Below are 18285 nucleotides of genomic sequence, written 5' to 3'. Positions count from 1 at the left end.
ATAGTTTTATGATTCTAATAAATTTCATACAATTATATGGTTTCAGGGTGGACTATTTTTAGTCATTCTCTTACCATTACCTTAAACACATAAATCATGTGAATTTCTATCATATCAATAATTCAATAAATCAGATTTTTTTTTTATATGAATTAAGACTTCCTAAAGTGCCAAAATTGTGCAATTTGACATGTCCCTCTGTGATTTACAGGAATATTTTAAGTGTGCAGAGACTTTATCCTGTTTCTCCAGGTTTGCCTTTTGCCTCCAGCACCTTCACAAACCAGCTTTGGGTGTGCGGTAGTTTCTGCCTATAGCCTACTGAACCCCAAAATTTCTCCAAGTGTTCAATATCATTGTGAAGTCTTAGGTATTTTGTTGCTTTGAAAAGTAAGTTTGTTATTCATTTCGTGTGATTAGTGATTCATTTACATCTGACCCTCATTAAACGATAGCCCTTTATTAAATTAAATGTGTCAAGGTCAACCCTGTTAAGTGAACTGAACTCTCATTTTTATATGATGAAATTATAACAAAAAATCAAGAGAAACATTGAACACAGTATACATCTAATAGTTAAATAGTGTAAAAGCAGGTGAACTGGTTTTACTCTTTTTGCCCATTTTCTGATGTCTTGTGGTGGAAAACTGAGTGGCTCGAGCATAACAAGTCAACTCATGCTTTAACAATTACTTCTTTTTTTGTGAAGGTTGCATTCAATTGTGCCTCCCTGTTGCACACAACAAGCTTCCATTCCCCCTGTCACAAGGGGATTTAAAGCTGATTTAAGATGAAATTGTCAACCCTGTTACGGTCAACCCTGTTATCTTCTTTGTCAGGTAATAGTTACTTACTATAGTCATTATTTTATTAACCTTTAAGATGGAAAAGGTATATGACAGTATAAGAGTCTTATGATGATTATAACATTTGTTACCACCTTCAATTCTTGCACATTTTCTCATAAAAAGTATATTTCAACACAGTCCGTTCAGGCAAATTTGCCAAACTGCTAACCTTGGAACCAATCAGAACTCCTGTACATACCCCTCGTGATAAAGGCAGCCAATGGCCTGCTTCTATCTACAATGTAAACACAGCCTCTTGTGAAAACACGAGCTGCTGTCTGATGAAGAGGAACAGATCTAGCTAGCTCCCAAAGACTGAAATAAGATAAGTATCTGTTTGAGTGTACTTGATATATGCAGCATGCGAAACTAATTGCCTTGATCGTACAAAGAGGTAACTTTGTTGACAATTTAGCCAATTTATTGAAAGCATGCCAATGTTACAGTTTCACTAGCCTAGCCAGCTATTCCAAATGTCAATTTGTGTTTCATTAGCTATCTCTGTCAATGTATTACATTTTCTTATCATGTTTTTGCATGATTATACACTGCTCAGAAAAATAAAGGGAACACTAAAATAACATATCCTAGATCTGAATGAATGAAATATTCTTATTAAATACTTTTTTCTTTACATAGTTGAATGTGCTGATGACAAAATCACACAAAATGATCAATGGAAATCAAAGTTATCAACCCATGGAGGTCTGGATTTGGAGTCACACTCAAAATTAAAGTGGAAAACCACACTACAGGCTGATCCAACTTTGATGTAATGTCCTTAAAACAAGTGAAATTGAGGCTCAGTAGTGTGTGTGGCCTCCACATGTCTGTATGACCTCCCTACAACGCCTGGGCATGCTCCTGATGAGGTGGTGGATGGTCTCCTGAGGGATCTCCTAACAGACCTGGACTAAAGCATCCGCCAACTCCTGGACAGTCTGTGGTGCAACGTGGCGTTGGTGGATGGAGCGAGACATGATGTCCCAGATGTGCTCAATTGGATTCAGGTCTGGGGAACGGGCGGGCCAGTCCATAGCATCAATGCCTTCCTCTTGCAGGAACTGCTGACACACTCCAGCCACATGAGGTCTAGCATTGTCTTGCATTAGGAGGAACCCAGGGCCAACCGCACCAGCATATGGTCTCACAAGGGGTCTGAGGATCTCATCTCGGTACCTAATGGCAGTCAGGCTACCTCTGGCGAGCACATGGCTGTGCGGCCCCCCAAAGAAATGCCACCCCACACCATGACTGAACCACCGCCAAACTGGTCATGCTGGAGGATGTTGCAGGCAGCAGAACGTTTTCCACGATGTGATGTTTGGATGTACCGATCCTGTGCAGGTCTTGTTACACGTGGTCTACCATTGCGAGGACGATCAGCTGTCCATCCTGTCTCTCTGTAGCGCTGTCTTAGGCGTCTCACAGTACGGACATTGCAATTTATTGCCCTGGCCAAATCTGCAATCAGTGCCTCTTTGCTTGACATCATGGGAAATTCAAAAGAAATAAGCTAAGACCTCAGAAAAAAATTCATAGACTTCCACAAGTCTGGTTCATCCTAATGTGGCATTTATAATGTCAACATGAATGAAAATAGTGGGTACTTGATTACTGTATTAGATGTAGATTTACACTTCTTGTCTCATGCAATTTTGTATATTTTAATTGTTACTTGGAATAAGACTGATAGCTAAAATGTTCCTTGTCCTGGAAAGACATGCTAGATAGTGATAAAGCTATCTGCTCCTGATCTACTTGTTGTAACTAGCTACAGTGCCTTGCAAAAGTATTCAAATAAAATTTAAAATCAAATTTACTTATAGCACTTCTTACATCAGCTGATATCTCAAACTACTGTACAGAAACCCAGCCTAAAACCCCAAACAGCAAGAAATGCAGGTGTAGAAGCACGGTGGCTAGGAAAAACTCCCTAGAAAGGCCGAAACATAGAGAGGAACCAGGCTATGAGGGGTGGCCAGTCCTCTTATGGCTGTGCCGGGTGGAGATTATAACAGAACATGGCCAAGATGTTCAAATGTTCATAAATGACCAGCATGGTCAAATAATTATAATCACAGTAGTTGTCGAGGGTGCAACACGTCAGCACCTCAGGAGTAAATGTCAGTTGGCTTTTCATAGCCAATCATTGAGACTATTTATACCGCTCCTGCTGTCTCTAGAGAGTTGAAAACAGCAGGTCTGGGACAGGTAGCACGTCCGGTGAACAGTTCAGGGTCCATAGCCGCAGGCAGAAGAGTTGAACCTGGACCAGCAGCACGGCCAGGTGGACTGGGGACAGCAAGGAGTCAGTAGGTAGTCCTGAGGCATGGTCCTAGGGCTCAGGTCCTCAGAGAGAGAGAAAGAAAGAGAGAATTAGAGAGAGCATACTTAAATTCACACAAGACACCGGATAAGACAGGAGAAGTACTCCAGATATAACAGACTTGGCCCCCTTGGCATTTTTCCTATTTTGTTGTACTACAACCTGTAATTTAAGTAGATTTTTTGGGGATTTCATGTAATGGACATACACAAAATAGTTCAAATTTGTGAAGTAAAAAAAAAAAAACTTGTTTGAAACAATTAAAAATGTTGTTGTTTTTTTTAAGTGGTGGGTACATACAGTGGGGAGAACAAGTATTTGAAACTTTAAAGAAAAATATGTATATATGTTTTATTTCACCTTTATTTAATCAGGTAGGCTAGTTGAGAACAAGTTCTCATTTGCAACTGCGACCTGGCCAAGATAAAGCGTAGCAATTCGACACATACAACAACACAGAGTTACACATGGAATAAACAAAACATACAGTCAATAATACTAGAAACAATAAATAAATACTAGAAATAATAGAAACACTGCCGATTTTGCAGGTTTCCCTACTTACAAAGCATGTAGAGGTCTGTAATTTTTATCATAGGTACACTTCAACTGTGAGAGACGGAATCTAAAACAAAAATCCAGAAAATCACATTGTATGATTTTTAAGTAATTCATTTGCATTTTATTGCATGAGTATTTAATACATCAGAAAAGCAGAACTTAATAGTTGGTACAGAAACCTTTGTTTGCAATTACAGAGATCATACGTTTCCTGTAGTTCTTGACCAGGTTTGCACACACTGCAGCAGGGATACTGGCCCACTCCTTCATACAGACCTTCGCCAGATCAGGCAAATGACAGGTCAAGGCAGGCGGGGGTCGATAATCCAGAGTAGAGGCCAAGGTACAGGACGGCAGGCAGGCTCAAGGTCAGGTCAGGCAGAGTGGTCGGGCGAGTACAGGGTCAGGACAGGCAAGGGTCAAAAACCAGGAGCATGAGAAAAGAGGAACTGGAAAAAGCAGGAGGTGAGACACAAAACGCTGGGAGGCTTGAACAAACGAGACACACTGGCAACAGATAGAAAACACAGGTATAAATACCCAGAAGATAAGTGGGGAAGATGGGCAACACCTGGAGGGGATAGAGACAAGCACCTGGGAAACAGATTAGGGTATGACAGTACCCCCACTCTAGGGACACCACCTGCATTCAACCTGGGCTGAAAGCTGGTTGACTGGGGTGCCGGTGGTGAAAGTCAGGAACCCAGCACCTCTCCTCCGGGCCATAACCCTCCCAGTCAACCAGGGACTGGAAACCCCTGCCCTGTGATCGAACCCTCAGGAGGCGTCTTACCATGTACGCTGGCTGGCCATCGATAACACGGGGGAGGGATGGGCCTAGAAACAGAAGACAAGGGGCATTCATACATGGTTTTGACTCTAGACACAGAAAAGGTAGTGAAAATGTGGAGGGTACGAGGCAACAGAGGACGATCAGCAGACGGGCTAATGATCTTGTAGCGGGAGGAAAAGGTCTCAGCTTCCGGGGGTGTAGCTGCGGCACTATAGCAGCGTGATAGCGCCTCAGGCTTGACCATATTCAATACCGGTCGATGCTGCGGAAGAAAAGTGGCCTTACTGAATCCCTCCTGGAGGTCCTGGTGCTCTGCGGAGCTGGCGGAGAAATCCGGGGCAATCCCCAAGCCCCCAGGAAGACATCCCGGGGCAGGCAGAGCTGACTTCAGGAAATGAGTGTGTCAGGGTGGCATGGAGAGTGTACTCACTCCAATGACTGAACTAGGTCTCTTGAAGGGACAGGTAGACACAAAATGACAGACCGTACCGCAATACAGACAACTCTGGGTCTCAAGTCTGCGTACTCGTTCGGATGGAGACAGCCTAGCCCTGCTGAGCTGCATCGGCTCAGGAAGAAGTGAATCGGCAGTCTCCGGAGTCTCTTGTAGGGACAGGTTGGATCCCTGAGTGAGCGATTGGGACCGCAATCGGATCTCTTCTCCCTCCTACGTTTCCGTAGTCGACCATCGAACCGGATGGTTAAAGCGATGAGTGAGTCGAGATCCGTCTGTAGTTCTCGGACTGCCAGCTCACCCTTTACCTCCTCCGATAATCTGTGCAGGAATGTGTCGAGCAGCGCTTCCGGGTTCCAGGTACCCTCTGCTGCTAGCGTGCGGAACTCCACCGCACAGTCTGCCACACTGAGGGTGTCCTGCCGAAGCTGGAGTAACTTCCAGACAGGTTCTCTCCCAGACACCGGAGCCTTAAACTTTTCTCACCTCCGCCACGAATACCTCCATCCTGAGGCAGACGTTGGATTGTTGCTCCTAACCCGCCGTGGCCCAGGCGAGTGCCCTCCTGTACATCAGCGTATTAATGTACGCTATCTTCGAGTGGTCCGAGGGGAACAAAGATGGCTGCAGCTTGAAAACGAGGGAGCACTGGGAGAGAAAGGCCCTGCAGGTTCTGGAATCTTCATCGTAGCGCTCTAGGGGAGGTAAGCAGTGTTCCAGGGAAACCGGGGTGATTGCGCTGCTTCCGTAGGCAACCCACGGATTGCTCCCACATCACGTCCAAGGCTAGGTTGTGATGTTCGGACACGGCCTGGAAACCTTCCATCAGAATGCGAAGCAACTCCTCGTGCCTACCAATGGTGGCTCCTTGAGAGGAGGTGGCGTTGCGGAGCTGGTCCAAGTCTGCTGGGTCAGTCATGGCCAGTTCGTACTATCAGGAATCAAGGTAAGACCCAAGTGTAGACTGTGTGAAGTAACAATGTTTAATGTAACAACAGGGTCAGGCAAACAACGGGAAAATGCAGGCGGGGGTCGATAATCCAGAGTATAGGACAACAGGCAGGCTCAGGTCAGGCAGAGGTCGATAATCGAGAGGTGGAGCAAAGGTACAGGACGGCAGGCAGACTCAGGGCAGAGTGGTCATGCGGGTGGGTACAGGGTCAGGACAGGCAAGGGTCAAATATCAGGAGGACGAGAAAAGAGAAACTGGAAAAAGCAGGAGCTGAGACACAAAACGCTGGTAGGCATGAACAAATAAGACAAACTGGCAACAGACAGACAGAAAACACAGGTATACATACCCAGAGGATAACTGGGGAAGATGGGCGACACCTGAGGGAGTGGAAACAAGCACAAGGACAGGTGAAACAGATCAGGGCGTGACAGAAAGTGGTAAATTGTGGAAAATTATGCAAAATTACTGAATATACCATTTCTTCTAACAACGTGGAGTAACATCTGCCAGCCGTATATTAAATTGTCCAAAGTCATGTAAGATGCAATCTTAGGGCAAATGAACTAACCAGCCTAGGTAGTTTTAGCTAGCACTGTAACTTAGCACAAGAATGTAGTCTTAGCCCTTTCTTGCAGTCAATGAACAAACGTGCGCTCTTTGGTCTCATGGGTGGAATGTAATTAATATTTTTCATAATTTCATAATTAATAAAGATTATAAAAAAATGGCGCATAACATCAACTAGTCATAGTGTGCATAATTGCCAACTCTTCTATTACCTTGTGTCAGTTTCTATTCAATCTAAAAAATATAAACTGGTTTGGCACCAGTTTGTGAATACTGCTTATCTAAGATTAGTTTAGTAACTCTGGTTTCTACACTATGAAAACATCTGTTAAAAACAGTCTTGGGGGGACTGATCTGGTATCACCGGCTAGGGAATAATGGATTTCATCCTATACCAACAAAAAGAGGAAGCAATTTTGAATCTGTGGTTTGCAGTTTAAGATAAGGACATGAAACTACACTGAACTGCAAAATGCCACAATTTAAACGATTTTACTGAGTTACAGTTCATATATGGAAATCATTCAATTGAAATGAATTCATTAGGTCCTAATCTATGGATTTCATGTGACTGGGAATACATATATGCACCTTTTGGTCACATATACCTTACAAATAAGGTAGGGGCATGAATCAGAAAACCAGTAAATATCTGGTGTAACCACCATTTGCCTCATGCAGTGCCTTTACATCTCCTTCACATAGAGTTGATCAGGCTGTTGATTGTGGCCTGTGGAAAGTTGTCCCACTCCTCTTCAATGGCTGTGCTAAGTCGCTGGATATTGTTGGGAACTGGAACACTGTGTCGTACACGTCGATCCAGAGCATCCCAAACATGCTCAGTGGGTGATATGTCTGGTGAGAATGCAGGCCATGGGAGAACTGGAATGTTTTCGGCTTCCAGGAATTGTGTACTGGGGCGTTGCATTATCATGCTAAAACATGAGGTAATGGCGGCAGATTAATTGTACGACAATGGACCTCAGGATATCATCACGGTATCGCTGTGCATTCAAATTGCCATTGATAAAATGCAATTGTGTTCGTTGTCCATAGCTTATGCCTGCCCATACCATTACCCCACTGCCACCATGGGGCACTCTGTTCACAATGTTGACATCAGCAAACTGCTCGCCCACACGTCGCCATACACTCTGTCTGCCATCTGCCCGGTACAGTCGAAACAGATTCATCCATGAAAAGCACACTTCTCCAGCAGGCCAGTGGCCATTGATAGTGAGCATTTTCCCACTGAAGTCAGATACAGCGCTGAACTGCAATCAGGTCAAGACCTTGGTGAGGACTGTGAGCATGCAGATGAGCCTCCCTGAGATGGTTTCTGACAGTTTGGGCAGACATTTTTTGGTTCTGCAAACCCACAGGTTCATCAGCACTCTGGATGGTTGATCTCAGATGATCCCGCAGGTGAAGAAGCCGAATGTGGAGGACCTAGGCTGGCGTGGTCTGCAGTTGTGAGCCCGGTTGGATATACTGCCAAATTCTCTAATATGATGTTGGATGCGGCTTATGTTAGAGAAATTAACATTAAATTATCTGGCAACCGCTCTAGTTCACATTTCTGCAGTCAGCATGCCAATTGCACACTCCCTCAAAACTTGAGACATATTGTGTTGTGTGACAAAACTGCACATTTTTGAGTGACCTTTTATTGATAATGATGTGTTATGATCATGTGTGATGATCACCAGTGTAATGAACAAGATGTTTAACCAGCTTCTTGATATGCCACACCTGTCAGGCGCATGGGTTATCTTGGCAAAGGAGAAATGCTCACTAACAGGGATGTAAACAAATTTGTGCACATTTGAGAGAAATAAGCTTTTTGTGTGTATAGAACATTTCTGGGATCTTTTCATGAAACATGTGAACAACACTACATGTTGGGGTATTTTTTTTTAAATTCAGTGTATGTTAGGGGTTCACCTTTCTACCTATAATCTGCTAACCAAATTATAATTGTATTTACACATTTTAAATCGTTTTTTTGTGCTAGTAGTTGGTGCTACTGTCTTCCATTCCTTCTAGGAATCAAGAAGTTTTCATTTATTTGTGGAATAAATGCAGTGGGACATGGATTCAGCTCGACTTTAGGACACTCACAGGGTATGAACAGTTTGTTTCAAGGATTAAATACATTTAAATACATTTTATTTACCCTCCATTTCATCAGAGAGTCCTACTGAGATCGAAGGTCTCTTTTGCAGAACAGTTCTGAATTACAGAAATACACACACAAAATATAAATACAAAATACAAGTATTAAAAATGAACACATTCATCAGTTCTGAGGTCCTCAATCAGCTTTCTGTGTAATATATCTCCAGACAGAGAGAATGCCCACTAGAAAAATAGCAAGTACTCTACTAAACACTCACCATGATTTCCCACGTACATGGACCTGCACAACCTTGGATTTATTGCATTACGCTGTACAGTACTGACAGGTAATCAGTGAGTAATACACTAATTAGTAGGGGGATCACTACCTTAAAGTAATGATCCAAGCCAAATCTCTTGCTCTCTCTATCTTCACCTGAGAGGTCCAGGGTGTTTGAAGGGGGTTCAACTTCTGTAATGTCTTCCTGTCTCTGGCGTTGTGCTATGGGATATTATACACATTATCTCCCTGATGCTAGGTTACACTGGATACAAGGCCATTACTTAATCCCCCAGTTTGTGGCATTTTCAGCAACTGGCCTATAATTACTCAATTTCGATGGCCCAGTTCGTTTGGATTTGAATAATTGTTTGGTGAATCTGCTCTGAATCTCAAAGTATAGTGGTAGTGTACCTGGGCTGGCGGGCCATTGTGGTGAAGTAATTTCACAGTGTAGAATCAAGTAGAGCTGATAGAGCTTGTTCTCACAGGTCTCCTGTCTCTGAGTTCTGAGTCAATGTTGTGCCTCTGTGTTGGACGTCAGTGTGTCCTGGGATTACACACACACACACACACACACACACACACACACACACACACACACACACACACACACACACACACACACACACACACACACACACACACACACACACACATACTTATCTATTACTTTCCATACAAATATGTCAATGGAGGAGCATGTCACAGCATGACTAAGTGAGTCAAGACAGCAGCAGGCAGCAGCATTTCATTACTTTCCTTTACAGCCGTTTCTCCATCAACACTCCTTTATGGGCCCAAAGCTCCCTCATTGTGGGGATTTGGTATTGTATGCTTTCCATTTGTCAGTGGATCACATTTCAGAGGCAGCCCATTTGTACAGTAACTCCTGATGACAATGCCATTGTACACAAATTACAGATACACATTTCTCAGTCCTCCCCTCAGGAATAGCAACTTCTTTCGCCCACCATAAACACAATGCCATAATAATGGTCTCATTATGAGAAAACCAGAGACATTTTGTCTGTAACAGGAGAGCACATTTTCTTGCACATAACATCCTCAATAGAGTTTTACTGTACCTACTGGATGGTACTGTAGTAGGAGTTCCAATGGTTGTAATCCTCTCCCTAATATCAATTCCATGTGGCAAACATGGTAAACAAATACACCTCTTTTCTGTAAGGAACCTGTTTATTGAACCTCTTTCCTACTGCCTGGTGTATTTCAGCAGACTTCGTTTCCAAGACCCATTCAATCTTTCAATAAATTTGACTGACCCACCATGGTTGACAATTTTGAATGTGAATATACGATTAACTATCATGAAAACTAACGGAACTGATAGTGTCCTATCCACATCCCACCCCCTGTGCCCTTGTCTTCCCTAATCCTTCTGTAGTCCACAGCAGAGAAGACCAAGACGAAGCATGCTGCTAATGCTCTTCAGTGGAGATTTTTTTTTCAGTGGGGATACATCTCACCAAAGGAAAGACTTCCTGACCCACAATCCGCTTAAACTTACCAAGGGCGCAGTGAGTTACGGCTCCCCCTGCTATGACTCTGTCATGGATATAAGAGCGCAGAGGCAGATGTCTGGGGTGGCGCGTAGCAATCGATTTTTCCTGTCACCCTCCCAGTGCACCCGAGCTCTCTCTCCTATCAGCTCCTCAGAGCAGCACACTGAAGCCTGCCTGCCTGGCCCTCCACATCTGGAGGCTCTGCTATCTGCTCCATCAGATCCACAGGCCAATCCATACAGCTATGGCTTGACACAAGCCTAATTAAACACAATTAGATAAATCCCCTGGACTCCAATATAATCCTCTAGATGGCAGCGAGAGAGAAGGGGGAAGAAACTTGGCAGGAGAAGGGGCAGCACATCCCCTGCGGAACAAAGCCAGGCAAAGCGTCTAATGTATTAAACACATGGATTAGAGATCAACTTCGGAGTCGGGCCACAGCCAGGCTGTGGTTTCCACTTTTCTTGGGGCTGACTTGGCCCAACAAGACCAGGGGCCCCAGTTAGTCTTGTGGGAGGCCGAAAATCCATCTCTGCATGTGTAAATTGACAACTGTATAAAGATAAGTAAATATATCATAACCCTGTCCGGAAGAATTTATTTTGCTTGAAAAGACGGATGCAGAGGAAATTAGTTTTCCACATTCATGAAATCGGAATCCCAGGATGAAAAAAGAAGTATCTAGAGGGACCTCATATTCTATGATATGCTTATTTTATGTTCATCTCTCCTATTTGGTGAGTTACACATTACAGTGGTAATAGTATATATATATATATATAAATATATATATATTTAGTATTATAGTTCTTATAATAAGCTTTTTCCAAAAATCTGATATACAAATATTTACCTACATTTTGAGGGCCTCAATTTAAAATGTGATTGAGAATAACCTGTTTTGAGGAGCACTTCGCTCAATAAATAGGTCAAATAGAAGGAGGCCAACTTCAATTATTTCTGTGAAAAATCACCAAGCAAAAATATTAGGCCTATCAATGAAAAGAGACTCTTGTATCTCTTCTCACATTGCCATTTTATTGCCTCTGATATTGTGTTACAAAGGCTCCAATATTTGCATAACCATGGAAAGATAATCTTGCACTTGACTCCCAGTATGGAGTCACTTTAAACAGGCCCACTTTGGCATGAATTATGCAGGGGTTTCAAGCCCCACTCCTGCCTAGGGAGGAAGTGCTCTCTCCCAGTCACAAGATATCAGCCCCTAATTCATTATTCAACATGCTGGAGCTGGGCCACTTTACTTCGCCCCTAGTTGGGCCAGGCCTTCTTCTTAGTCTAAGTCTTCCTCTTCTTCTTCTCGCCACCCATTCTTGAATGGATGGACAGGGAGGGAGTTACCGTCAATGTTCCCTCTGAACTATGAGCTTGGATGTGTGCACAGTAGCCCGAGTGCCCCGCAGCTCCCGGGACTGCCTTGTCGAAATATCAGCTCACATAGAGAAGCATGAGATTGAACTTCACTCAACTTTCTAGAGCAGTGGTCACCAACCTAGTCAATCGCCAAACATTTCTGTAAGAAAAATAACGAGAAAGCCTTAATCTCGGGTTGTTGGCAGTAATTACACCCAATTCAGATGCCCTACGCACCGGGTAAGTGAACTGTTGCCATCTTGAACCATTTGAAGGTACAAATCCTGCCTTCCGAGGGGGCCCAGATAGCAAATCAAGTGCACCATATGTCTACCGCTGGCCAATCGGATGGCTCAGATTACCATGTCTGCAGTAATGTAGCAGGCATAAAATAAAGCTACAGCTCAGTTAATACTGTGAGATTTCAAAACATTTAAAACCATGACTAGACAGAGAGACTCAACGAATACAGCAAAGAGATGCTGTTTCTATGAGTGAGTTTATGTTTAAGTTCTTACTCAGCACGGTCAATACTTTGTATTCAACACTTTTATAAGCCATACAATGTGTGTTCTTCCTATTTCCACTCAGAGCTACAACAAGCAGTGCAGCAGTAATGAATGAGTAGACTGTATCTATAGGCTTGCGTTTTTGTTAAATATCGAGGAATATTTACATTTCTCTGTTCATAGGAGCAACAACATGAATTTGTGCATGAGGCAGAATTAATGAGGTGCGACTCGAGTTTCCCCATCAGCTGGAAGACGGTGTCCCTTTTTGGTCAGTGTCAGTGGAGGAAAGGTAGAGCAGAGGGATGTTGAGATGTTGACCATCAGTCTGCTGCTCTCTCCCTCCGCTGAGACTGACCATTAGATACAGGCACCATCAGCCCAGTCCATATATAAACTCCCAGTAATTTATTGGGTAAATCACCAATGTTTTAGCATCACTGAAGATGGCACATAACCGAAACGTTGGTGATTTACCCAATAAATTACTGGAAGTTTATATGGAATGTGCAACTCTTTATTTTTATAACTTATAGTTTATTCGTGATTATTCAGCTCCTCTACATACAATTATTTTATCTGGGTGTGCGCCAGCTAATGTTTTATATTCGACCAGCCCAGTAAAATAAGAAAAAGCAAATGATTTAAATGTATGTGTAAGGCTCCGGGTGTCGTGGGTGTGGAGTCAAATGCAGGAGACAGAGAATTCAGGGTGCTCACAAAAGTTACGTTCCCAAACACAGGGAATCAAAATGTACAATGGAAAAAATCACGACCAGGCACTTACAACAGAGCCGAAGGTTACATTGAAATAATCGCGCACAACAACCAGGCGGGCCGGCTGTCTAATAAAGACAAACTAATTAAACATAAACAGGTGCTACCACTAAACGTACAAGGAGGGGGAGGAAAGACAATCAGTGGCAGCTAATAGGCTGGTGACGACGACCGCCGAGCGCCACCCGCCCGGGAAGGGGAAACACCCTCGGTCGGACTCGTGACAGTATGCTCACTCAGCTGTGCCTCAAAAGTAAAATAACAATGGATCTATTACTGGTGTGATTATATAGCCCACCTCAAATTTTGAATACTATTTTTTTTAAATGGCCCAAACAACAATGCATTAGCAGGGCAATTCAAGCAAAGCTAGTATGTGGGGATTATGTAATAGGCCTACAGCTTTCCTCATTGCTACAGTACTGTTTTTAATAGGTTAATATTACATAGGCTTATGTGTTTTAAGTCATATTAAAAGAAATCTGAGCTGTAGATCTCAGCTTGCATTTTGACTAAGAAAGTGATCTTGACTAGAGTTTTCCCCTGTTAACACTACAAACGTTTTGATTTACTGTGGCAATTGTGATCGAATCAACGCAATATTAGCCACTTTCAACGCAACAAACTGAAGCAAAACCAACTATGCATGATATTTTGTTGTCGACAGACCACATCAGAGTAGAATTCTATTGCATTGACACTACTCAGCCTGTACAGAACACAGACCGGTGCGGCATAAACAATCAGAGCTGCAGTAGGCCTATATGCAAATAGACCATTGCCATATATGGATCTGTGCCGTTTACGTTGAACTGGACTGTGTTTACAGCATGAGCGATCTTGAGTAGATGCGCTTGTTATGAGATCAAAGCGAGAGCTGCATGTAGCCACTTATGCACATTTTGTTCATATGCTTTGCTAGTTAGTGAGTTATTAGCCCAGTTATAGATCATGTATAGTCAGCAATAGGGGAGTGACTGCTACCTACAACAGTGTGAAACGTGTACTTTTCTATGCATCTTTGAAAATAGTTATTTTGTCATAACGGGGCAGTGTTGTATTTTCAGTCACCTTGTCTGAAGGACCAATGGATTAACAGGTTAATGTCAAGCCCTGCATGCTTTTTTCAAAAGTCTAATGTAATGTAGGCCTAGATTGAACACCACACATTGGCTGCTACTGTAGGCAGAATGATAGAACAGCTATTTCCATGTTAAAATGGTATTGGATACATTCTCTCCATTGTTTTTGATGGTAAGCCCCTGGTAGGCCTACATTATGATCAAATAGCCACACTAGCCTACTTGGCCACTGTTAAAACTGTAACTTAAAAACCTGTTTGGGATAGGGGGCAGCATTTTCACTTTTGGATAAAATGCGTGCCCAGAGTAAACTGCCTCCGACAAAGTCCTAGCTGCTAATATATGCATATCATTAGTAGTATTGGATAGAAACACTCTGAAGTTTCTAACACTGTTTGAATGATGTCTGTGAGTATAACAGAACTCATGTGGCAGGCAAAAACCTGGGAAAAATCCAACCAGGAAGTGGGAAATCTGAGGTTTGTAGTTTTTCAAAGCTTGGCCTACAGAATACAGTGTCTACGGGGTCAAGTTGCACTTCCTAAGGCTTCCACTAGATGTCAACCATCTTTAGAAACTTGTTTCAGGCTTCTGCTGTAAAGAAGGAGGGAATGGGACCTGAATGAGTCAGTGGTCTGGCAGAGTGTCTCAGGCTCGAGACGTGTGGTCCCGACAGAGTTAGCTCTCGTTCCAGTGCTTTTCTACAATCAATGGAATTCTCCGGTTGGAACATTATTGAAGTTATATGTTAAAAACATCCTAAAGATTGGTTCCATACATCGTTTGACATGTTTCTACGACCTGTAATGGAACATTTAGAGTTTTTGTATGGACGTAGTGCTCGCACCTCATGAAGATGGATTACTGGGCTGAACACGCTAACAACAAGTGGCTATTTTGACAAATGATGGAGTTTATGGAACAAATCAGTCATTTATTGTCGAACTGTGATTCCCGGGAGTGCATTCTGTTGAAGATCATCAAAGGTAAGTGAATATTTATAACGTTATTTCTAACTTCTGTTGACTCCGACATGGTGGATATTTCTTTGGCTGGATTGGGCTCTGAGCGACGTACTCAGATTATGCTTTTTCCTTAAAGTTAAAAAAAAAATCTGACACAGCGGTTGCATTAAGGAGAAATCTATCTTTAATTCTGTGAATAACAGTTGTATCTTTTATCAATGTTGATTATGAGTATTTCTGGGATTTGATGTGGCTATCTGCAAAATCAGTGGATTTTTTGGAATCAAAACGTAACGCACCAATGTAAACAGATTTTTGGATATCAATATGCACATTATCGAACAAAACAAACATATATCGTGTAACATGATGTCCTATGAGTGTCATCTGATGAAGATCATCAAAAGTTAGTGATTAATACATTTTAATTATATTTCTGCTTTTTGTGACTCCTATCTTTAGCTGGAAAAAGGCTGTGTGTTTTTGTGACTTGGCTCTGACCTTACATAATCATATGTTGTGCTTTCGCTGTAAAGCCTTTTTGAAATCGGACACGATGGGTAGATTAACAAGAAGTTTCTTTGATTTGCTGTATTGGACTTGTTAATGTGTGAAAGTTAAGTATTTCTAAAAAATATTTTAGAATTTCACGCACTGCCTTTTCAGCAGAATGTTGTTGAGGGGTTCCGCTAGCGGAATGCCTGCGCTAGAAAGGTTAAAGCCGGTATAGTCTCAGTGTTCACAGTAAAAGCGTGCTGGAAGTTGGACAGAAATTTTACAACGTTCAAGTTTGCGCTCAGCAGAACTGAAATTTGCTCAGTGCAGAAACTAATTAGAGGGAACATTGGTTACCATTACTGGATTTCTGTATATGACCAATGTGAGGAGGGCTGGTGACCCTGGTGTGTGAAAGATTACATATAGGTTACACTATTGGCTCTAAGTTTGAGCATTTCTGCTGCACTAGAAATAGCATGCTCAACTCTCATCCCTCCTCCATGTGATATTCCATTGATAAGGCAGCAGAAGATGATGCCACACACCTTTATGAAGACTATAGTAAGTGGGACAGGGGGACCTGGGATTGTAAATGATCCCATGGAGTGGTGCTGGTCAGGAGACTTCCTGCCATATCACTATCACAGCATGGGATGTGCCTGGCTCTGGGCCAGAGGACTGAGTCACTGAACCTCAGGGCCACCTGCAGACTATTCAACCACCTGCGTGATCCATGTGGGGCAGGAAGTGATGCCATTACTCATGGGAGAGTATGGGGAAACATAGTACAGCATCATCGGAAACAAGCGTGCCTGTGTGTGTGTCATGACCTCAACAAAACAGAGACATTTTGAAATAGAATTTATTCACAATTAAATAGTTTGTACTGTTTTATACAGTCTTTCTGCATCCTGTGGCTACATTGACACATTTTACAACACCCCCCCCCCCTTCTAAAACTGAATGCGCATGGTTAGCAACACCTGCCAACCTCATTTAACACAGACACTAGATGTTGTGCTGCCTGGCCAAAAGCTTTGTTACAATATCAGCACATTAACCTTGCTACATTATACCTCACAGATGGATTGTGACCGTTTAATCTGTACTCGCCTGTTTTTCCTCTGAAATGTTTCTGTTTTTCTGATATGAAAAACGATAGGACACTTGTAAACAGGCACTGAAATATGGGCAACATGTCTACAACATCCTCTTTTGCCAATCAAAGATATTAAAAAAGACCAAGTCAGAGTAAACTAAATAGAAGTACTTAAAAAAGAAAGGACCAGCTGATATTCTTTGTTTTCTAACGTTACCAACATAGCAGACGAGGTGTAGATTTGTAGGCCTTGGTAGTGGATCTATCAGTATAAATTAGGTCACGGTTGTGCAATTGGAGGTCCCGGGAGGTGTGGGCTGGGTTTTGGGTCATCTGTGCCCCAGACACAGCTGAGAGCCAGTGGGCAGCGGACCCAGGAGCTCCACCCTCCCCTCTCCTCTTCTTCAACCCTCCAGTATAAAGCTAGGTCAGGAACACACTATTGGTGATCTCGTGTGTGTAAATGTGCACATAGTGTGCATGCGTATGTGTGCGTAAGTGTGTCTGCTTGCTTGCATGTGTGTATGGATAGAGGTAAGGTCATGGTCATGTGGTTTCCATGCCCTTCCTCAGCCCTCAAGCACAGGTGCAGCTGGGAGGGGGCAGGTACCAGATGGGACCAGGGTGGGACAGTGTGGATCTATGCAGGTTGAGATGGCATGGCAGTCATCTCACATCGCTCTGCATATTATTCATGCCTCATTAAGCCCAACGAAGCACAATGGGCATCTGCCATTGTCAGAAAAGGGTGGAAAGTGTCTCTTTATGTAACCGTTATGTTTCTTACTGACTAGTCTGATCTCAACATCTCTCTCTCTCTCTCTGTCCCCCTCTCTCTTGAGTGCTAGTTCTGACTTTCTCTCATCTCCCTCTCCTTGTGTCACAGTCACACCCTTTATGTCCTTCTCTAATTTTCACATTTAACTCAAGATGTGTACTTGCTATTTTCACTAGAATGTAAAACTGTAAAAATGTCATTGATAGATTGGACAAAGTTTCACAAAACATGTAAATGACTTTGAAATGCTAATATATCTGAAATGTGTATTGCCAATCATTTCAGTTCATCAACGCTGTGAGATTTTATCTACTAACAAGTTTGATAAAGTGCAAATAATCAGATGTGAAAATTATATATATTTGGTCGTATATTTGTCAAACATATTAATTAAATATCGCAAACATTTTACAAAATGTTTACGTCCGTTAGCATGTCACTTTATGCGCTAATAAACGTTGACAGATTTAGATTGTTAATAATTCTGCTTGTTGCTATCCACACTGTTAAAAATGATAGATGGGGTGTAAACAGCTGCTGTTTCAACATGCATTTGGTGTAAACCGGGACATGCAGACGTGTGTGTGTTTGTGTGTGTGTGTGATGTTTGACACATTTTCACAGAAGGGGGTTGTGTTATCCTTGTCTTTTGGAATTGGACCTAAGGCTGTGTCTAATTGGAATCTTCACACTTCCAGGCTTGACTCGCACTGACACCCTTCAACCTTGGCTCTCCTTCCTGTATCATTCAAAGGGAAAACAATGTTGA

At 42.7% G+C, this 18285-nt stretch overlaps 1 long non-coding RNA gene across 1 annotated transcript in view; it reads right to left on the bottom strand.

Moving 5' to 3' along the window:
• Positions 1-1122: 1122 nt before the first annotated feature.
• The window catches only part of LOC149979601 (uncharacterized), a 47434-nt gene continuing 30271 nt past the window's right edge, over positions 1123-18285 (bottom strand). The window contains exon 2 of the long non-coding RNA XR_016484304.1: positions 1123-6317. This is a non-coding gene — a long non-coding RNA (uncharacterized LOC149979601). The remainder of the gene's footprint in view (positions 6318-18285) is intronic.

This window comes from Oncorhynchus mykiss, chromosome 11 (assembly GCF_057628025.1).
Source record: "Oncorhynchus mykiss isolate SJ-2025 chromosome 11, ASM5762802v1, whole genome shotgun sequence".
Lineage (NCBI taxonomy): Eukaryota > Metazoa > Chordata > Actinopteri > Salmoniformes > Salmonidae > Oncorhynchus > Oncorhynchus mykiss.
Note: the sequence above shows the minus strand (reverse complement) of the source record. Positions and strands in the feature narration are given on the sequence as shown.